This window comes from Bombyx mori, chromosome 14 (genome assembly GCF_030269925.1).
Source record: "Bombyx mori chromosome 14, ASM3026992v2".
Taxonomy (NCBI): domain Eukaryota; kingdom Metazoa; phylum Arthropoda; class Insecta; order Lepidoptera; family Bombycidae; genus Bombyx; species Bombyx mori.
The window spans coordinates 8,978,755-9,002,152 of NC_085120.1; the positions used below are offsets into that span (position 1 = coordinate 8,978,755).

At 38.7% G+C, this 23,398-nt stretch overlaps 1 protein-coding gene and 1 long non-coding RNA gene across 3 annotated transcripts in view; both read left to right on the top strand.

Moving 5' to 3' along the window:
* Positions 1-23,398, top strand: part of LOC101740818 (ubiquitin-like protein 3) — a 178,247-nt gene that overhangs the window by 43,032 nt on the left and 111,817 nt on the right. The window lies entirely within an intron of this gene.
* LOC134200118 (uncharacterized) overlaps positions 131-23,398 on the top strand; it is an 80,049-nt gene continuing 56,781 nt past the window's right edge. Inside the window, exon 1 of the long non-coding RNA XR_009974879.1 lies at positions 131-570. This is a non-coding gene — a long non-coding RNA (uncharacterized LOC134200118). The remainder of the gene's footprint in view (positions 571-23,398) is intronic.

The following is a 23,398-nucleotide window of genomic DNA, read 5'->3' on the forward strand; positions in this document are numbered from 1 at the left end:
TTATCTACCTTTTAAACCTTCCCTGGACTTCCACAAATAATTGAAGTCCAAAATTAGCCAAATCGGTCCAGCAGCCGTTCTCGAGTTTTAGCGAGACTAACGAACAGCAATGCATTTTTATATATTAAGATAGATAGATAAGCTGATTTTACAAAAACCTGTTTATACTAAAATAGCGTATTCGTTAACTTGTATTCAGCGTGTATCTGTATAGCAGGTTCTTTGATTTGAAACCGGTAAAAACGAACTAAAGTTTTCTGTTATTTTGATTGAAAACAAACCGCTATGTTAATCTGTTTACGTGTTTTTTGTCGCTAAGTATTCCACTCGACTTGCAAAGAAATCAACGTAACATCAAAAAACTACCCTCGTCTAGTTAAAATTCGTAGAAAAAATTGACATTCAAGTAATTCATTAGAATTTTAGTATCGATCTTTTTCAGGTACACTAAATTATTCATAATGTTTTCAAGTTCGGTCAAGGCTAATAGTTTTTCATTCGCGCCCGTCGATAATGTTTCTATGTTTTAATGACGTTTGATGGCATGGCGTTGTTGGCTCGTACAAGGCAGTAAGTACTATTAATTTGATCAATAAAATGATTATGACATCACGCGTATGCTATTATCTTAAGATAAAATACTTTTTTTTATTGCTTAGATGGGTGGATGAGCTCGCAGCCCACCTGGTGTTAAGTGGTTACTGGAGCCCATAGACATCTACGACGTAAATGCGCCACCCACCTTGAGATATAAATTGTAAGGTCTCAGTATAGCTGTCCCGCCCTTAAAACCGAAACGCATTACTGCTTCACTGCAGAAATAGGCAGGGTGATAGTATCTAGTCATACGAAGTCCTACCACCAGTAATTTTGGTTTGATTTTTATTACACGATGTCATTCCTTCACCGTGGAAGTCAATCGTGAACATTTGTTAAGTACATATTTCATTACAAAAATTGGTACCCGCCTAGATACGATTGCACCGGACGTCTTATCCTTTAGGCCACGACGATATAATTATTCTTTTATTCTTACTGAACTTGTTGAAAGTGTTTTCTATTTTTTAGTAATTTTTTTAAACTATTGTTTACTAACCCTTTGACTGCTACGTAGATCACTGCTGCCCTATATGGCGCACTGAAGTAACTATATCGATTTCATTTACTACGACGCCGGAATATCTAGTAAGCTCTATGAAAGATGAATCCGAAGGTACTGAGAAGGAATCTATTTCTAACAGACCTAAAAGACTAAAACACACATTATAAAACCAAAAGAAGGCAAGTTGGGCAATCCAGGCACCTTAGTAACAGAAATTGACTTATTGCACCTTTAGAATTATAAAGACCCAAATCAAAAAATGTGTTTTTTGGAAAACATCGATTAGAGTTCTCAAACCGAAAGAACGTAGAGGTAGGGGACGGAGTGAAAGAGACCGATGGATAGCTTTGTTCCTCTATAACCTACTTCTGGTCATTTGATTACCAACAGTCGCTGAAAAGAGTTGTTCTAGGTCAATTTTTGAATGAAAGACAAAATCCAAAGATTTCGAATTGGGTCTCTATAATTCTAAAGGTGCGAATATATACTTTAGTGCGCCGCGTAGGGCCCTAGTGACCTACAAGGCAGTCAATGTTACAGTAGCTTGTAAATAATTGTTTATTTAAAAAAAATATTTCCTCGATTCTCTTAGACTATACTCTGTATTCAGTTTTATTAGGGAAGACGAAAAATTTACGCTGTAGTCCGATCACGTTGTACGTGTCGCAATGTTCTTGAGGTGGAATCGATTATTGATTTCCAATAATATGCCCATAGAATTTTATGCACACACAGGGATGTACCATGAACGATTTAAGTCATAATTGATTGTTCTGTTACTTTGAAACGTTCCAAATAAATAAAACACAAGCGACTAAAACTCTCTTATATCCTTTTTGGGTCTAATCGGAGATATAAAATTTTGTGAAAACATGTGATTTTAAGGTTTTGAATTTTCAGATTTCGTCTGACAACCCTATTTGTAGTCGAATGCGTGTGATTGAACTTGAGATTATCGCTAATGCGTTCTCGAGTACATCGAGTTAGATTTTACGAGTTCAAACTGACATCTGCCCTAATTTGTCTTCGGCGAGGGAAGCCACGAAGAGCGTGTCTTGAGAATTAAGCTAATCACTAAGATTCGGTCACACGGGAATCTCTAACGATGCTTATAATTCACCTTAATGTAATTGTCGTTTAGAAAACGTTCAATGATCGAGTTAAAATACTATTGTCGCTTCAGTATTCGTAACCGAAGTGTGACGGGTGGGTACCTACGTGAAGGCGTAAGGGATAAGACGTCCGGTGCATTCGTGTTGAGCGATGCACCGATGTTCGAATCCCAAGCGGGTACCAATTTTTCTAATGAATTACGTACTAAACAAATGTTCACGATTGACTTCCACGGTGAAGGAATAACATCGTGTAATAAAAATGAAACCCGAAAAATTATAATTTGCGTAATTACTGGTGGTAGGACCTCTTGTGAGTCCGCGCTGGTAGGTACCACCACCCTGCCTATTTCTGCCGTGAAGCAGTAATGTGTTTCGGTTTGAAGGGTGGGGCAGCCGTCGTAACTATACTGAGACCTTGGAACTTAGATCTCAAGGTGGGTGGCGCATTTAGGTCGTAGATGTCTATGGGCTCCAGTAACCACTTAACACCAGGTGGGCTGTGAGCTCGTCCACCCATCTAAGCAAAAAAAAAGCTTTACTTACTTACTCGTAATGCCTACAAATATTATTAGCGGTATTATATTAAGTAATTAATGCTGTTATAAACGTTTTCGAAACATTCAAATGACGTTGCAAATCGATAGAAAGTTGTCGTTGCGAAACCCGCGACCGATAGCCGTGACAAATTCACACCTAGCGTATGTAAGTAGTAATGACGTTTTCGCCACTCGCGCCACTGGGCCGTCGATAATTGACGCCCAAGTAAGTATTGAGTTTTCACATCCACGTGCTGGAAATCGGGTCTTGTTATTCCGCTAGTCTACATTTTGTGTGTTTTTGGAACGAAGTTCCTTACGGTAGGCTTGGAGGGGATAGGGATTTTGCTGCGCGACCGAACTGAAAAAAATGTGATAGTAAAACCGTAAGAAAAAATCCGTGGAAAAAAGTGCGTGGAAAAAATCCGTGGAAAAAAGTGCGTGGAATAAAACCGTTAAATGAGACGTGCGCAGGCGTGACAGTCGTATAAACAAGCGAGTAGTGTATAATACCTTTCTCTTTCTCCCTCTTTCTTTTCGTTCTCTCATTCCTTCTCTCTCTATTTTGTAATTTTTGTTTATTGAAATTATTCTTGAAACTGAGGAATGTAATCAGTACTTGGTGCGAAGAGTTTTCGAATATGCGTAGACGTCACAACGTGTGAATGTACCGATACCTTAAAACAGGAGGTCGAAATTTCAATTATATTATACCAGTTGTTGCTCGTGGTTTCGCCCGCGTGATCAAGTTAAAATGATTGCTTTTTGTAGTGTCACGTTTTTTTTTTTTTTTTCAAAATAAAATATTTTCGTGAGGAATTTAGTTTTTTTTTATTCGATATAAAAGGAACATGTTGTTGACCCTTCCTAGCACCCTCTTGACCTTAAAACTGTAAAGTTAAAAAAAAAAGTCTATTCGTTCTGTCACTTCGACTTGAAAGAAGGACAAATAAACACGCTATCACATTTTCACAATGTCAGTATGGATAACAGTCATCCCACCCTTCAAACTGGATCACGTGGTCGCTTTTTTTTTTTTTTTATTGCCCTTGGAGGCAGACGTGCATACGGCCCACCTGATGGTGAGTGGTTACCGTTGCCCATGGACTTCAGCAATGCCAGGGGCGGAGCCAAGCCGCTGCCTACCGCTTAATACTCTCCACAAGCCTCGTTAGCGCTCGGGAAACACCGTGGAGGGGAGCTCATTCCATAGCCGGATGGTACGTGGCAAAAAAGATCTCTGGAAACGCACTGTGAATGACCGCAGTGGCTCCAGGTAGTACGGATGAACTCTACTCCGGTGGCGGGCGGTGCAATGGTAAAAACGAGATGCTGGTATCATCTCGAACAATTCCTCAGAGCACTCCCCATGGAACATACGGTACAAAATACAGAGGGAACCGAAGTCCCTCCGCAGACCCAGGTACCTAGTTGTTAAAGTCGCTGTGTCGTGGTCATATCTAACGATGCGACTGTACCGATGTTCTCATACGGAGGGATCCCAATTTCGAATGAAATACGTTCTAACACAGGGCTGTCCAGACAACCGCCCGCGACGCATGCTTTAATCCAATAGTTTTGGATATAAATAGTTTGTATAATTCTTTGTCAAAACTTTGCCTTTGTATGATCAATATTCGGTATGATTTATCTTTATTCTTGTAACCTTCCATTTCCATGAAATCATTTGAAAGCGATGATATCTTTTACTATTATTGGGGGAATTCCCGAAAAATATTTTATTATTGAAAATATATTTTTCTGCCGTCCTCCAGCTTTTGGAGTACCTAAACATAATTAGCCCGCAAAGGTACGTTTGGTTTGGACTGCCCTGTTCTAACCTAAATTCACGAATGACTTCCACGGTACAAGAAAATAACATTGTGTCATAAAAATCGAACGTAAACTCTAGCGTAAATACTGTTGGTAGTTAGAACGTCTTAAGTACACGCATGAGCATACATGCGTAACAGACCTCAATGCGATCTTCTGTTCAACGTGCGTTTTGCAGTTTAGCTTTTTAATGTCCTTGTATAATCGTAAATGTATTTGTATTGGCGACTAGCATGTGTCCGTGGTCAACTCAATAAAGCGTTTTTTTTTTATTTCTTAGATGGGTGAACGAGCTCACGCCCACCTGGTGTTTACTGGTTACCGGACTACAATGTTAATGCCACCACCCACCTTGAGACATGATTTGTATGGTCTCACTTTTAACAATTCAACGGCTGCCCCGCCCTTCAAACCGAAACGCATTACTGCTTCACGGCAGAAATAGGCAGAGTGGCGGTACCTGCCCGCGCGCGTATGAAGTGAAGTATCTATACAGGGTAGATAGTTCGAAGCACTTTTGTTCCGTTCAACTCAAAGCCGTTTTTAACGAAGCTAAAGTTATAAACAAAAGAATGCAGAAAAATCGATAATGATGAATGATCTCGTAGAACAGTGACCGGTGCTTGAGTTACCTAAAAGCACCGTTAGTGGATCGAGAGGATCCGAAATGACGTGCTTTGCATTAATATTTATAACATCGTAGTCATTTGAATACCTGCGTTTAATTTTAGAATTGTTGTAAATATTTATGCTTCAAATGTAAAGTACATATGATTGAGCATAAATCTTTCTCATTGCTTACGGTGCGTTTAAATAATGCTCGTAAACTATGATCCGACAACTGAATATAAAATCTATTATAAGTTTAGATTTATATTAAAGTGAAGAGAAATTTCGCGTTTTTATGAACAAATCTAACGTTTATTGCAGACATATGAGATTGATTTCTATATACTAGAGGTCCCGCAGTAGTCGAAATTCGACTATAATTAATTGGAATTGTAAGTTTTGTCACTGTTATGATTGTATTTTATACTTCTATAATCACAAATTTCGCTAAGACTACACTATAAAAATATTAATAAAGACAAACAATATTTAATCTATTCTCAATTTGACAACAGACGTCAAGAACAAAAGTTTGTCAATAAATAGTATGCATGCGTGTGTGCGTCAAATACATGGTATGTAGTGTGTGTAATGTTTTCTTTATTGATTTAATGTATGTTTTATGCATTATTTTAAAAAAATATTAGCATTGTGCACTTCTACTCTATATTCTCTATAAGTGTGGAAAATTTCATACTCCTCCGTCCACGCAATTTTCGTAAAAAGGGGATACAAAGTTTTTGCTTCACGTATTAATATATAGATAATACAACTGTATACATGAAAAAGTTTTTTTCATAGAAGGTTTTTTCATTTCCGCAATGCAATTGTGACTTGCTAATATGATTAGATAGTAACCACTCGTGAATTAAAATAAAACTAGTTCTATAGATCAACATATGACACTGCTTATTTCTCTCGCGAAATTGGGCTGTAGATGCCTGATGTTGCTATCTATAAGGCCTCGTTCGCACGGGAGTTTTTTTTTAGGGCGCGTTAAAAAAGCGTTCAAATAGAACAGATGCATTTCCTAGTATACGTTCATATGTCAGCGCTTTTAATACGCGACGCTATTTATCGCGCAGTGTTGCATTTTAAGCGCTAAGCGTTGGGCGTTACAGATTAAGTCACATCGAGAACGTTATAAAAGCGCCAACGCCGAGTTTTAACGCAACGTTTTTATAACGCCCGTGCGAATGAGGGCTAAGTGTAGTAAAAATATGTAGAAGACTGAATTTTAAACAGGGAATTCTTTGCAATTGTATATTTATAATTACAAATACCGCATTACCAAAGGCAAACTCGAAGCTCACTTTTACGCCTATAAGTTGATGTTAGTTTTACATTGTGGCCGTAACTAGAAACTCGAATTATCGATCGAAAAACTGCTCCAATGTAGGTCAACTGATAATTTACTTACTAGAGACAAGTGAACTTTAATATTTAATTATTATTGGGATTGCTTACTAAAGCAAATGGTAGGGTGTCTTGTAAGCCCGCTCCGGTAGGTACAACCACCCTGTCCATTTCGGCTGTATCGCAGTAATGCGTTTCGGTTTGAAGGGTGGAGCAGCCGTTGTATTGAGACCTTAGAACTTATATCTCAAGATGGGTAGCGGCACTTACATGGTTGATGTTTGTAGGCCCTCTATCCATCTATCTTTGCAATATGTAATTAAAAACATACTTGAACTCATGGCTACTGTTAGATAAAATCTGAAAAAAGATTTTATCATGTGGGTAATGTGTGTGTTCGCGACGTGTGAGGCTATTGAAAACACGTTATAGAGGACGGACACATATTTTTTTAATAAAAATATTTCCTTTGACGTACGTCAGTCATCGGCGACACCGCACTCATCTTTGGATTATTCAGTTTTCATGAAACCTAGCAGAGTACGGACGTAAATGAAAATAAAAAAAGTATGTTTAGCGACATATCTAAGTTAAACTCATTTATGAGTTTTCTTCCACCACTCATAACTAGCGCAAAGAAATTGGATGTGTGTGAGGGAGTTATACAGCATAAGAAAAGAAGCTCAGTCTTGTTAGCCTTGTTAGCCTCTGCGGATAATAATAAAAAAACATACGCATGCTACGGTTGTTGCTCGCCTTATTTTAGATGCGAACCCTCCAGCTAATTCCTGACCTGTTTGATTAATATGTAGTTTAAAGATCTCAACGAGGGTTGACGTGGGTCAGATCGCCAAATAGTTGAATCGAACTATAATATAAGATAGGATAAGTAGGTAGAGAGAGATAATCCTAAACAGTGTTGTGATAAAGCCACAAAAATCTTTGACGGCTAACTTCACATTGCACAATTGCTTCCATTGCAGTACACATTCAGTGCGTCTTCTTTTTCATTCCTACCTAAGCTGGTAGCCTTGAGAGGCTATTCCAGCGTAACCTTAACTAGTAGGTGAGCTCACGGGGCTCAAACCTGACGACATTGCTAACACGAACCCTAGCAAGAGCCGTGCTTCGCAGAATCTACCACCGGATCGGAAACGCGACCCACTGAGAAGATCCGGCGAGAAACTCAGTGGGCTGTGTCTGAGGGTTAATTTACTCGTCGAACCCGTCGCTTGCGACGAACGGTGACCGGTGCTTGAGGCACCTAAAAGCACCGTCAGTGGATTGGGAGGATCCGAGATGACGTGTTTTGGGCGACGTCGACTGCTTTCCATTCTTTCCGCAGGATCGGGAATGTAGTTACCGGCGGCCACGATGAGAGGGTTCTCGTGTCGTGCCGCTTTATCGAAGTGGATTGATATGCAACAACAAACATCATTAAAAAAGACAACATGGTGTATTCTAATATTATTAACTCCACATTTACCAATAAGTACGCATTCTGAACATACCGAAGGGAAATTATTCGGAAGAAAACACGCAAAATCCAACCTAAAATATAATTCGATTTATCAATGACACACAAACAAGGGACTTGTCATCTATTCACTGAAAACCTTATTGTGCGGTATTCCTGTTCTTTATTGTTGGGTGTAATTTAATTTTGTAAATAACGGATCGTCCCCAACAAAAGTTTATATTCAAAGTTTTTAAGGAAAAAAAAAAGCGTTTAGAAAGTTATTATGTGTAGTTGAACATTCTCCTTCGAGGCGGCGTGTGTACTAGCTGGGACGCCGCTTTGGGTTCTGGAAGCGGAGGTGCTCGCCGCAGACTATCAGTGGCGGGCTGACCTTTTTGTCCGGGGCGTGGCACGTCCCAGCCCCAGTGTAGTCAGAGCGCGGAGGGCCCAGTCTCGGCGGTTCGTGCTGGAGTCATGGTCCAGATGGCTGGCCGATCCTTCGGCTGGTCGTAGGACCGTCGAGGCGATTCGCCCGGTTCTTGTGAATTGGGTGAATCGTGACAGAGGACGCCTCACTTTCCGGCTCACGCAGGTGCTCACTGGGCATGGTTGCTTCGGTGAGTTCCTGCACAGGATCGGAGCCGAGCCGACCAGGGAGGTGGATTTCGCCCAAACCCTGGTCCTCTGTGTTTCGGGTCTCCCTCACATGTCGGCCTGGGGATCGGCGAAGGGGGGCTAAAAAGACGACGTGCAAGCTGCTCTGCACGCGTTTTATGCAAGAGCATCCGGGTGATGGAAAGCCGGCTATCCTCAACCCACGCTGGTTCTGACCCAGTGGGGTATTCCGTAGGATAGACCATTCTAACCGGCGCCATCTAGGCGGACTTCGGACAGCCTGTCGACCGAGAGGGCTGGTGGTCGTGGCGCCGACCACCGCCAGTCCGGCGTCCCGAGAGGGAGGGTGATGGGAGAGATGTGCTCCGCACTAAACGCTTCACTTTCCCCCCTTTGCCTTTTCATGAGTTCTGTCTCATGCGAGGTTTGGATGCTGGTTGTTGAGCGACAGGAGGTTTTAGTCGGTTCAACTCCGACATGCCCCGCCCTCCATCCCCAGTGGAGGGCGGAAGGCCGGTGATTTCCTCCTGACAAAAAAAAAGTGTAGTTGAACATAACGCAAATTGACAATAAGGTACAAATAATGATGTTGAATTAACTATTTTTTGTAAATATATTAAAAAAAACCTAAATTTATTAATTATAAACAGTTTGAAGTCCAGTGAAAATCGATAATTATCAAACACGAAATAAAAATATCCACATTATCGTCATTGTCGTAGAAGGTCGGGAGTGCGCGAGTGCGAAAGAAATAGCAAGCTTCTCGTAAATGTACATATAATGCAACCAGTTTTCTTCTATTAAAATTAAAAAACTAATGCGGAGGTTACTTTTTTATAAAGATGTTTATGTGTAACATAAAATAATTTATAAAATGAAACATTAAATTTTCCGATTATTAATTAAAATGTAGATAACTGAATCATTATACTGGTCACATGTACTTCGTCGCTACGGAATCGAGGTTTGATTCCTGATTGAAGGCAATGTCATTCTTGGCGGTCATTTTGCAGTCTGCGTGTATTGATGATGCCTACATCAGAGAATCGTAATGCGTATTCATAAATTCACTTAAAGAGCTTGTGGTTCTTCCGTTTACGTCATCGGACCCTTAAAATCAAGTCAGCTCGTTAAGTGGAACAAAGGAGAACGTTTCCATAACAACGGGCGGACACCTGGCCAGTTAGATTGATTATCCGGGCACTCGCCGGGGGCAGATATGAAAAATTTGCATACTAATGTTACAGGGGTTCGGAGGAGATACATAATGGAAACCGGTTTTTATTCTATTTTAGGGTTCGTTTATAATTTTTTTTGTTCAGGATTTTAAACTTCTAGCTTCGGTGCCATATTGATGAATGTTTTGTTTCATCGAACAATGATGCGGGGTCATTAGCGATATCGGTTTTGGGTTTTATTCTTTGTGGCGTAGGTACTAACGTTTAATATTAATTGCACAGACGAAGTATGTCTAAAAAAAAAAAAGGCCAATAAAATAATCAATCAATCAAGAACATTGTAAATCCATTCTGTGACACTCCGTGAATATGTCGTCTTCTCGCATTAAAACTGTATAATCTCAAAACTTACTAAATTTTACAGGATAGTGTTTTAAAGGTTTAACTTAAGATATTTTTAATATTAATCATCTTTGGAACGTTTATTTTTTTAGTTTTTACCAGTTACATTATCTGTCTTTTAAAGTAAGATAAAATGATGTATTAATTTTGTTAATAGTAGTCAAAATATAGGTAAACTTTAAAAAGAACTCGAGAGGTGTGTCAAGGGACACCCGGATGGAACGAAGTTCTTTTCGATTAATTAGTGAAGGAATTATATTTTTTTTTTTAAATTGGTAATTATATTTTTATGTACAAAAAACCTATATGCACTCAACAAAAATAATCGTCGCGACACCACACTGTTCAAAGCGAAATAGAAAGATGAAACGAAAAACGAAAATAACTGGCTTGTTTTCTATGAGAGAGAGAGAGAGAGAGAGAGAGACAGACAGACCGAGAAACACACGCACACCGCACGGCTATAACTATAGCAAAAAGTGTCGTTAAAACTATTGGTCTTAATTTTTTCCGTCTAGTCCCCTTTCGCAAAGCGAGGTAAGGAACATCATTCCAAAAAAAAACTACGCTATTTTGAGAGTACTAATGAGAAAAATAACTGGTGATACCAAATGATTCCGCATATTAACTCAATTTCGAATATTTTTGAAAATTGTACACTTTTAATGCGAAAAGACGATGTGTATCGATTATTCAAACGACACAAAACATTAATGGCGTCGTTAAATTAGTGCTGCGCGACGAACTCTCGACAACAGAAGAGCGGCTCGTTCATTCATCTGTGTACGGCTGCTCTCATGAATATTGACGACCTATCCGCTGGTGTCACGTAATCCGCTCCCTCTACCAGTCCGCGGCCTGATTGCGTTTGCCACTAGGCACCGTTTCAACAGTCACCGAATTTGACACAACCGAGAACATTCGAACATTTGTAACGTTAGGTTTTTATATCGATTCGATCAAGTAGTTATCGATACGCCTTTAGATATTAGTAGTGTAAGGTTGGTGTAAAATCTATATACGTATAAATAAAATTGGAGTGTCTGTTTGTAATATTGAAATAACCGCTTTTTACTACATGCATATGAATATATACGGTACATACACCAAAATAACACTTTTTACAATTTTTCTGTCTGTCTGTCTGTTTGTTCCGGCTAATCTCTGGAACGGCAGAACCGATTTTGACGGGATTTTCACTGATAGGTAGCTGATGATATAAGGAGTAACATGGCTACTTTTTTTAGAGAAGCTTCGCCCCGCGGCCTCATCCGCGGTACGACAATAACCGCGGTTTACCCAATAATAAAATTTAATGTTTCCGAGGCGAAGCGAGGGCGGGTCGCTAGTGACTAATATAAAATTTATCATGTTAAAATTTAGACAATTTTCGGATTGCCTAATAGCAACACTGTTGATGGGAGCAATGTCAGAAGTGGGGACGAGACATAATAAAAAAGGCGGTAGTCAAAAAAAACGGGAGAAAAAGCGTTGTATTCTGTAGTGAGCACATATCTAAAGATTGTAAAAGTGAAGCTACAAATAAAGCAAAACAGAATCAAGTGAACTATTGCAATCTGTGCATTTATTCCCTGGATCTTGGAAGCGAAGTCTACGGTAGGGATGAACGAAATGACTTTCCCCAATGAATAGGTATCAGATTTGTGTCACAAAATCTATACTTAATATATAAATCTACAGTGGTTTTTACGTATGTGTCGTTATAACTACTGAACCATGCATCCGATTGACTTGAAACTTGGTATCCATGTAGAAAATACATGTACTTAATGGATAGGCTAATATTTATATGAGTGTTGGACTCCTTACGCCAGTTGCGGGGACGTTAATGATAAGAATCGTTGTGGGGGCGCTAGTGATTATATAATAATAATAATAATATAAAACTTATCGCTTAATATGTAATAATGTTAATTTTAAATATGTAATGATATATAAATGTAAACAATCTCGGCGAAGTTAGCTCATGATTCTGCATCGTCAAACTATAACCGAATTTTCTAGAAGACAAACACGAAACGCGTAGTCTTGTAACATTCGCCGAGTGTATTTACTTAAGCGCACTACCGAGTTAAAGTTCGTTCGGACACGTACCCAAGCAAATTGCTTACGAGATTGACTGGAAACTACTTAATTCCGTGTGGAAGGCATTTGCGAGCGGCCACGGTACACACGACCTAATCCTGAACTACTCTAGAGGAGATCAAGCTAACATCGAACTGGCCGGCCGCTTCATGAATACTGAACAGCTTCGGAGTTCTGTTTGCCGTTAAAAGGTACCGCAAAAAAAACGATGAAAAAAAAACTGCTAACGTCTAAACCCAACAGATACGATCAATGCCGTGACAATTTCTAGAAAAGGTATTCGTATTACTTCAAAATCTATTTTGTCTATATTCGACTTCAGACATTAAACCTTTTTATTTATTAGTGCATTAAAAAAATATCTTTTTACCATTTTAAGCGTTTTTACTGGTGGTAGGACCTCTTGTGAGTCCGCGCGGGTGGGTACCACCGCCCTGCCTATTTCTGCCGTGAAGCAGTAATGCGTTTCGGTTTGAAGGGCGGGGCAGTCGAGACCTTAGAATTTATATCTCAAGGTGGGGGCGCATTTACGTTGTGGATGTCTATGGGCTCCAGTAACCACTTAATACCGGGTGGGCCGTGAGCTTGTCCACCCATCTAAGCAGAAAAAAAAAAGATCACCGAAATCCAAGGGTACATTAATATGTATGTCATCATAAACTCACAGCCATTTAATACGAGTTGTAAACAAAAAAAGTGTTATTCAATGTCTCAGAAATTTGTGAAAACAGTAGGTACTTAACTTACTCTTATTGTCCCATAGTCTGTTATTTGTCGTCCGTTTTAAGTAATTCTTGAATCTTTTTTATTTAGTGACTAGACTGGGGGAGTGTGAGATCTAGCATATGTCAAGATTAATTACAGCGCAGTGGCCTTAGACATACTATTTGTTATCTTGCACAAAAAATAATGAAAATACAAGTTTTTAGTAAAAAAAATTATAAAAAGAAATATTTGTAGGTACCACTCTCATAATATAAAACTTCGTTAGTGGAATAAAAGATTCTCTCGTCTCCTTTTTCCGTTTTGAATTACTGAATTGGAGAAGGCGACAAATTAATTGTAAACATTCGCTTTGAGGGTTAATTTTAATATTGACGTGAATTAATTATAAATTCTATGGCCGAAGTTTAATTATGTAATATTGGGAAGAAGCACTGGTTCCGTTTCCCGCTCGACATAGTCAATATTCGGGTCGAAATCGTCTGCATTGTACTGTATCTCATCATTAATTTCGCTTGAAACACGTATTACAATAATTAAAACTAGAGGTCCCGCAGTAGTCGAAATTCGACTATAATTGGAATTGTAAGTTTGTACACTATTGTGATTGTATTTTATACTTCTATAATCACAAATTTCGCCAAGGCTACACTATAAAAACATATTAATAAAAACAAACAATATTTAATCTATTCTCAATTTGACCCATAGTAGAGCTATAGCTACAGTGATTTGACCACAGAGGTCGAGAACAAAAGTTTGACAATAAATAGTATGCATGCGTGTGTGCGTCAAATACATGGTACGTAGTGTGTGTAATGTTTTTTTTATTGATTTAATGTATCTTTTATGCGTTATTTAAAAAAAATATTAGCATTGTGCACTTCTTCTCTATATTCTCTATAAGTGGAAAATTTCATACTCCTCCGTCCGCGCAATTTTCGTAAAAAGGGATACAAAAGAAAATACAATTTTGCTTCACGTATTAATATATAGATTAAATAACCATACGTCCATTCGTAATTTCTTATGCCCTATACGTTTCTCATTAATTAACGTATCGCTCGATATGAATCAGTTTTAATCCTCTTTGATGTGGAAGTTGTGAATGTGAAATTGAAGCAGATACTTTAAAATTTAAATTATGAAAATTAATGCCGTAGTTATTAAACTACACTAGGGACAAATAATGAATCGTTAAATTTGGTATGCAATATGTATGTTTTGCTTGAATACAACCAAAATGCTGAAAAGTTGAAAAGAAAATGTTTTTCACATTTTCCGTGTCACTTTCCTCCATGAATAAACAAATCAATAACAAATATATATTCGCTGTCGCTTCCGGCAAGCGTTCCCCTAAACGTTCACACCCACAAGTTCGTCCTGGCTCCATTAAATCAAACGATCCGAAGCTACCCCGCGATGGTCCGTCGAGCCGGATCCGTGATGCCCGGATGCGCTCTACTGCTTGGCGCATATTTTAAGGGAACTCTGTTGCGCTAACATAACCATTTCCGTGAATTTTCGGGAATGAAGCTTTACTCAAACTTAAAATTGTTGTCCCAGTCCAATAAAGACCACAGGCATCATGATTGGCGCCGTCTACTCAGAGACATCTGGTCCCTCATTTGCATGAACATCTGTGACACCATACGCCTGAGATTAATAAAAGCCAATGCTTACTCTGTGCACTCGTATGTGTTTGTATTTTTTCATTTTCTTATTGCACAGATAGGTTGACCTTGAGAGATTGACGTTTTTAATTTTACTGCAAAACGGCTGTCCTTCAAATGGGAACGTATGGCTGCTTCGCGGTAGAATTAGGCGCGATCTTGGTTATTTGTCACATTTAGTTTGGCAGAAGAGGAAGGAGCCTAAGCACAAACATCTCGGCGTTCGTCGGTCATTTCATGAACAATATTATTTCAATACTTAGACTACCCAACGTGAGCACTTTTCAACACTCTAAATATAAATTTAGAAAAAATATATTTTCTTTAATACAGAATTAGAGGCATTTCGTATTGATCTAGGAAGGTGTAAAATAATGTGCTATTTTTAATTTTTTATTTCAACGACACATTTATAACATCCATGTAACTAAATTAAGGATTGAGTTGAATATTGTAAAATCACGCCGTAAAGACTAATCAGCGCGTGAAACCGAAAAACAGTTACAATTGTCGCTCAATGACGACATCGATTTCCGAAAATAAACACATTTCCTTGACACAATTTACGTTTGACACATCCAGAATCGTTTGTCATCCGTTCATTAGAGTAGATAATAATTTATCAAAATATTAACGATGATAAAGCCTTTCGGTACATACATACGTAGAGGCTTTATTTACTGTATAATGAAGTATCGTGTCGCAGTATCGATTCCAAGCCAGTCGGCACCAAGGTCGTTCAATGTCGCTACCTCACATGCTTGTGCCGTTGCCCTTAAATTATTGTGGCTTTCGCTCTTATATTTTAATAGCTTGTTGTTATTTTAATACGACCAGTCAAACGCAAAACTCTGGTAAAGGGTTCAGTACAAATCAGTCTTTCATAGCTTGATTACTTTTTGGCTGGCTATGTGTATTTCGGATTCGTAGGCATAATAAAATGGACTGCTATTTGTTGTTCGGAATAGAGATGATTTTTTTTATATTTATTGCTTGTATGGATGGATGAGCTCACGGCTCACCTGGTGTTAGGTGGATACCGGAGTCCATAGACATCAACAACGTTAATGCTACCATCCACCTTGAAAGGTGAGATCTAAGTTTATTCTTTAAAATACAACGGATGCCCCATTCAAGGTGGATGGCGCATTTACGTTGTAGATGTCTATGGGCTCCGGTAACCACTTAACACCAGGGCGGCTGTAAGCTCGTCCACTCATCTCAGCAATAAAAAAAAGACCATTGAACCTAAACGCATTACATAGTGCTTCGCAGCAGAAATAGCCCTACTGCTTTTTATTACTTAATATTTTGTTCTTTAAACAAAATGTGATACCGTATTACGAACAGAAGTTTTGTATTATCGTCAGCCCTGCGGCGAAATAAAGAACAACATTATTCGTGACATTTTTGAAACGTCGGATATTGGTAAAATTAATGCGAGTTTAAACTAAACAGCATTTACCTCTACCCACCCACTCACGTTATATTTAACGAAATGTTTTGGTAGACTCAAAATTAGAAAGACTAGACCGCAAAATTATAATTTGCGTAATTACTGGTGGTAGGACCTCTGGTGAGTCCGCGCGGGTAGGTACCACCGCCCTGCCTATTTCTGCCGTGAAGCAGTAATGCGTTTCGGTTTGAAGGGTGGGGCAGCCGTTGTAACTATACTGAGATCTTAGAACTTATACCTCAAGGTGGGTGGCACATTTACGTTGTAGATGTCCACGGGCTCCAGTAACCACTTAACACCGGGTGGGCTGTGAGCTCGTCCACCCATCTAAGCAATAAAATAATAATAATAATAATAAAAAAATTAATTTTAGAACGTAAATAACAAAAGGCAGGAATATAATATTAAACAACTGCAAGTTCTACTGAATTTAATAATTCTGCATAGTTTCTTCGCGAAACTTAAATCTACAATTGGTAAATTAATAAAATTTTAACGAAGTCACCGTTTCAGCGAAATAATCAAATTTATTAGTTTATTAAACTTTGTATTTACTTAACGAAGGGCTTCTTACATGAGTTGAACGACCTCAAACGAATAATTTTTCTCGTAACCAACAAACATGCTAAGGTAAAAGCACTAATGCTGGACATTGAACTAAAAGATGACACTTTAAAAAAAAAAATATTCTAATAAGGAAACTAAACACTTAAATAACATTGCTATTGATGTTAAAGACACCTAGTACCATGTATGATACATTCTCAAAAGCTTGCGTACAGTGTTAGAAGCAAATTTCAAATTGGCATCAGTTGACAACAAACAATGTGAGCAGGTTGACGTTTTGCGCGTAATTCTTAGCGTATTCCTTAAGCCATCTGACTTTTAACAGGTATGATTTTGTCTTATATTTATAATTATTGGCTACTGTTGGTTTCGATATTATAAATGTATGAAATTATTGATTTATTAGGACCAATTCCTTGTTATTTTGGTTTGTTTTTGTACAAATTTTAAGTGGTGTTTACTATTAGTACCAAAAATGAATCAAAACCTAAAAGATGACACGTGTGTCTTCTACTAGGGTTACATCGAACTGAATTTGTTAGCTTAATTTTCTTCAAATTCAGCCTTTATGTTGTAAAACAAAAGTTTCAATCTGAGTTTCGTTCATTTTACACTAGTCTAACTAAACGAAGACAGTGTCAACTATTAGGGTATACTAGATGTCAACTATTAGTATCAATTAATTTCAGCTTAAGTTTCGAGCACGATGCCACCAGTAAAGGGTCGGATGTTTCAATACTCTGAAGCCAATATTGAAGAAGCCATAAAAGAATGTATATGTTTGAGGGTTTACTGGTGGCCTTGAGGCCTTTCCAGTTTCACAAGGACAGAAGGGGCGGGATTTGCTAACAGCTACCCGAGCGCCTCCAAGGGAGACGTAACAACTCAAGAGTAGCTGCTTCGCGAATGAATCTACTACCGGATCGGGATCGCGACCCGCTGAGAAGGTCCGGCGAGAAACTCAACGGGCTGATGCTTAGGTTAGGTTGCACGTTAGGTTAGGTTGAACTCTTTGCAGAGTTCGACGAGTACCATTACCGGGATCTCTACTCCTAGTGTTAAAGCGGAAGGCGTCTAATGTAAGGGTTATTGGATCTGTTGGATCCGTAAGGAGGTGTCTAGGGCGACGACGGTGACTGGCTCCTGCGTGGTCAGGATTCGGGGAGTAGTCAGCGGCGGCAACGATAAGGCGATTATCATGACGCATTGCCTTATCGAAGTAACGTTCCGACGCGGACTTGATGTATTTTTTGATCGGTTCGAGGTCCAAGTCGTCGTGTAAGTCAGCGTTCCTCACGAACCACGGGGCTCCGACTGCTAACCTGCAAAAACGAGATTGTAGGGATTGGAGGGTGTCTATGTGTGTACGGGCCGCGTGAGCAAACACCACACTCGCGTAAGTCATGACCGGCCTTATGTAAGCTTTGTAAAGTGTCACCTTGTTCCGAAGGGACACTTTACTCCGCTTACAGATCATGGGGTAGTCTGCCGAGAATAAAAGCGGCACGGTCGCGGACTGATTTTATATGTGGGTGGAATGTCATGGATGCATCCAGGGTGACTCCCAAGTACTTGACCTTCCTGGTTCAGGATATGAGGGGGGGCGTTCCGACAGCTTCTGCGGCAAAGAAATTTGGAGTTCCACGAGTAACTTTATTAAATAAAGTCAAGGGAAAGACACCTATTATGCGTAAAATGGGAAGAAGTTGTTATTTAACCAAAGATATAGAAAAAATACTCGTAACATGGGTAAAAGCTATGGTCAAACAAGGGTTTCCAATAGGAAAAGATAATTTACAAGATAGCGTTAAGTAAATAGTTGATGATCTTAATATTGATTATAATTGTTTATAATAAAACTAACGTTAAAGTCGTGTCTATTATTAGTGCCAACTGATGTCAATTTTTGGTGGATTTGATTTTCGATGCTGTCATCTTTTAGTGTCTATGGCAGAACTAACAAGTTTGTAATTTTTTGTAGAAACTACAACAGTATTGAAATATTTTATATGAAAAAATTGATCTCTAAATGTAGCTCTAACAGTAAAAAAAAAGATTTAATATAATTTTTGATAAATACATTTGATAATTGAGAATGAAGTTTGATTTGTCCTTAAAGTGTCTAGCATTAGTGCTTTTACCTTACTTGTAATACGAATTATTAACGCTTTTCTCAAATGAACTGCATCTAAATTTTTTTATTTTTTTTATGTTGCTTAGATGGTTGGACGAGCTCACAGCCCACCTGGTGTTAAGTGGTTACTGGAGCCCATGGACATCTACAACGTAAATGCGCCACCCACCTTGAGATATAAGGTCTAAGATCTCAGTATAGTTACAACGGCTGCCCCACCCGTCAAACCGAAACGCATTACTGCTTCACGACAGAAATAGGCAGGGCGGTGGTACCTACCCGCGCGGACTCACAATAGGTCCTACCACCAGTAATAAATAACGTCTGTGTAACTAACTTCGAAGTAACATTAAAGATACGATCGTTGGTGAATTGGTCCAATAATGAATACTTTTGTAGTCGTCGTGACCTAAAGGATAAGACGTTCGGTGCATTCGTGTTGAGCGATGCAACGGTGTTCGAATCTCAGGCGGGTACCAATTTTTCTAATGAAATACGTACTCAACAAATGTTCACGATTGACTTCCACGGTGAAGGAATAACATCGTGTAATAAAAATCGAACCCGCAAAATTATAATTTGCGTAATTACTAATGGTAGGACCTCTTGGGAGTCCGCGCGGATGGCCTATTTCTGCCGTGAAGCAGTAATGCGTTTCGGATTGAAGGGTGGGGCAGCCGTTGTGACTATACTGAGACCTTAGAACTATATCTCAAGGTGTGTGGCGCATTTACGTTGTAGATGTCTATGGGCTCCAGTAACCACTTAACACTAGGTTGCTGTGAGCTCGTCCAGCCATCTAATCAATAAATAAATAAAACTCGAAAGTAAATCGTTCTATTGTACTAAAATAGTTAGTATAATTTTGAGCTAGATTTAATGTATCGATCGTATTGTCTCGTCCCACGAATAATAATAACGTATTAGGTCAGAGGAAAGTCTGTCACGCTACTAGTCTGTTCGGCTAATCTTAGGTCATTTCCCTATCTCACTTCACCTAATTCTTCTTTGTAAATTGTGGTAGGACGTGCTTTTTATCCCCTACCTGTTCGCTGGTAGCCACGGGTTATTCCAATTACGCCCGGACGGGTAGGGAGCTCCCTGGGAGAGAACCTGAGAGACCTGAGAGAATTTACCACCGGTGGGATCACGTGCTGTAGACTGCATGGGTTAGCACAGCTATCCTGCTTATTTTTGCCCTTAAGCTATCTCGCGATTCGATCTAAAGGATGTGTAGCGATAGAACGAAGTTTTTTTTTATTGCTTAGTTGGGTGGGCGAGCTCACAGCCCACCTGATGCTAAGTGGTTACCGAAGCCAATGGATATCTACAATGTAAATACCGCCGCCCACTTTGAGATATAAATTCTAAGGTCTCACTCAATATAGTTACAACGGCTGCCTCACCTTTCAAACCGAAATGCATTACTGCTTCACGGCAGAAATAGGTAGGGTAGTGGTACCTTATCCGTGCAGACTTACACGTGCGGAGGTCCTACCACCAGTGATTCACATTCACACTTTCCGATTTTGAGTCACTTAAAATGAAACAGACCAGACTATCCCCGAGAAAAATTCAACAGCTGATGTAAGCGTATCACTGTGCCTGTGTTGAACCTAAACAATGTATGAATACTTTCAAATTTGTTTTTCGGTGTCCTCCGGTGTTTTAATTAGTAAAGTCCGTGGGTCGACGTTAATATAATTTATTGGAATAACTTTCGAGCTAATGTGGAATGTTTGCGTTTTAAATTGTGTTTTATTAACTTCATGTTACGTGTTTTGTTTAACCTTGTGTTACGATTTTTATTGATAAAGAATGGAAAAAAGTGTTAACACTCTCTGTTAGACAATAGTTGAATGGATAAGTATAATGAACGTTGGAAGGTTACTTATTCGAGTTTTTCTATGATCAAGAGAATATTTTCTCATTTTTAAGAGAACACGTATCCCCCGTGATGTACTACCACTCTACTCCAACTTTGCTGACCTGAATACAGACTTGCATAATGATTTACCCACGTTCATATAAATATAGTTTCAATCCGTCGCTTCCGTTTTATCTAAGATTCTAGATACAAGCACGAGACGTATTAAACATTGGATTGAAAAAAAAATGGCACTGAGAAAATGAAAAACCCTTGTAGCGTTGTATGTACGATGTGACCGTGTGATTAATTTTCAAGGATAAACCCAAATACATCAACACCAAACAGTTTCGAGCCATTTTTACCTTGTTTTGGGGTTTTCAAACTCCTTTTTTTTTAATTAGTTTCGCAGGGTTTGCCCTTTCCATTCCCCAGTCGCCCGCATTTACATTACGTGGATACCCAATTTTGTTTTCAGTACTGCATACAACAGTGCTTCACTGAATCTACCACCGGATCGGAATCGCGACCCACTGAAAAGATACGACGAGAAACTAAGTGGGTTGATATTAGTTCCTTTAGATACTAGTAAGAAGGTATGCCTCACTGACCTATGCTATCACCCCGAGTCTTCACTACTACGAACTCCGGTAATCTGAAGCTGGCAATAAGTTCATCGTCTATCTATACTATTTATTGGCTTCTTCTTTATTCTTTAATCAATTATCTTTTACTACTCTTATTATAAAGGACATGGGCCACTCTCCATACATTGCACGGCCCACTAAACGAAGTTCAAGGACAGTAATGAAATTAAGTTTAAATAACAGACTTTATGTCCCTTTTATTATAAACAAATTAAAATCAATATTGTTCATGGGGATACAGATATATTTAAAAAATAAGATAAGATTTTTAGGCTACCTATATCATATGATTTGCCGTCAATACACTTACACTTTAACATCATCATCAGCTTAAAGCTGGGCCGAAATTGGCCCATGTCCTTTGGGTAGCTTAAGTACCGCTCCTAAACGTCCCATTTATATTGACAACGTTTGTCTCTTTGATTTCAACGGGCATCGGATTCGATTAAACCTGGAAATGGAACTACGTCATCATTTAATTTCCTACCTGTGTTCGCTCCATTATTCATCTCCGGGCCTAGTCGTGGTGGCACTTACTGTTTGTGAAATTTACTTCGCAATATATTGTGTATACGAACACGAAGTATATATAAGATTTTCACCTCCATTGACGCTGCTAATATTCTCGTTACAGATGTATAATATCTGAACAGTATTTTTGGGAAAATCAAAATTATTATTTTTTGTTTTTAATACGGCTTGTAAACGAATATTTGCTTTGCATGCCGAAATAATGGCCATTGTATTAACTTAACTGAATAAAAAAAGAAAAAAGAAAAAAAAGTGTGTGTGTCCGCTCCGACGCACGACTGGAGTTTACTGGATATAAAAAATTAAACGAAACAATACGAGAAATAGTTCTATATTACGACAACACGATACTACAGATTATTAACAAATTAACGAGACACAAAACAAACGACTAACAAATATATGAAAATACAATAATGAGAGAAACGCGCGATCAGTACGAGGCTTTGTGGCGGACTGCCGGCGCAGCAGCCCGGCGTCACCTGCGATAACGCATTTCGTGTGACATGCGCAATCAGGCGCATAACGCATTTCGTGTGACATGCTAGTACGATTTTGGTCCCCATAATTTTCATACCCCGGGCCTATATATGTAAATCGATTCTAAAGGAGTAAACTCCAAAAAAGAAAAAAATGTAACGTGATTAACAACTATCACAAAAATATACCTATAATATTTAAAATTAAAAATCTTTACGTAAAATACAAGTAACTCGGGACACGAGTAATTAAAACTACTTTTACGGTTTAATTTCACGTTTTTATTGTCATTATATTATTGACGTTTCGAATACTTAATAATTTTCATGGTCACGGACGACTAAGGTTTTATTTATTAACAAAATATACTTGTAAACGTCCAGAACATAGATTGTCAGGTGTTCAACGAATTGGGTCACAGTGTTATCCGTATATCCGCATTTGCTTCGGATCGATCCGGCACTAGTCGCGCGATATTCGACAATTTCTCGAAGGGCGTTGGAAGAATTGGGACATAAAATCGTATGACATGATTCGGACGAATCCTTTTAGAATAACATAAAATGCTCAACATAGATTTTATTAATTACATTGTTAGTCATTTCGTGCTTTTAAGCCTGCGTCCTTTCACACCCTTCACAGATAGTAAAGTATTTATGAAACTTATTTACCAAAGTTCGTCAGCAAACAATGAATAAAAGCTTATCCACCCACAGACAAACTGACTCAGTGGTGCAGTTGGTACCACCTTGTCTGGTCGAGAGTCGTGGGTTTAATTCTTACATCGGGTAAACATTCATGTAATAAACAGGTTTATTTGCTCTTTGTCTGGATATTTAATATTTGTATATATTTAAACTTTCCTAATCCTATTTTTCTATTTTGGAATCCAGATTTTGGGGTCAGGTCACCGTGTGTGATTTATCCCTGGTTTAATTATAGTTGTATCAAGCTAATATTTAGAAAATATCAAGCCAATCTTAGGAATAATTTAGTGATCATCCAAAAC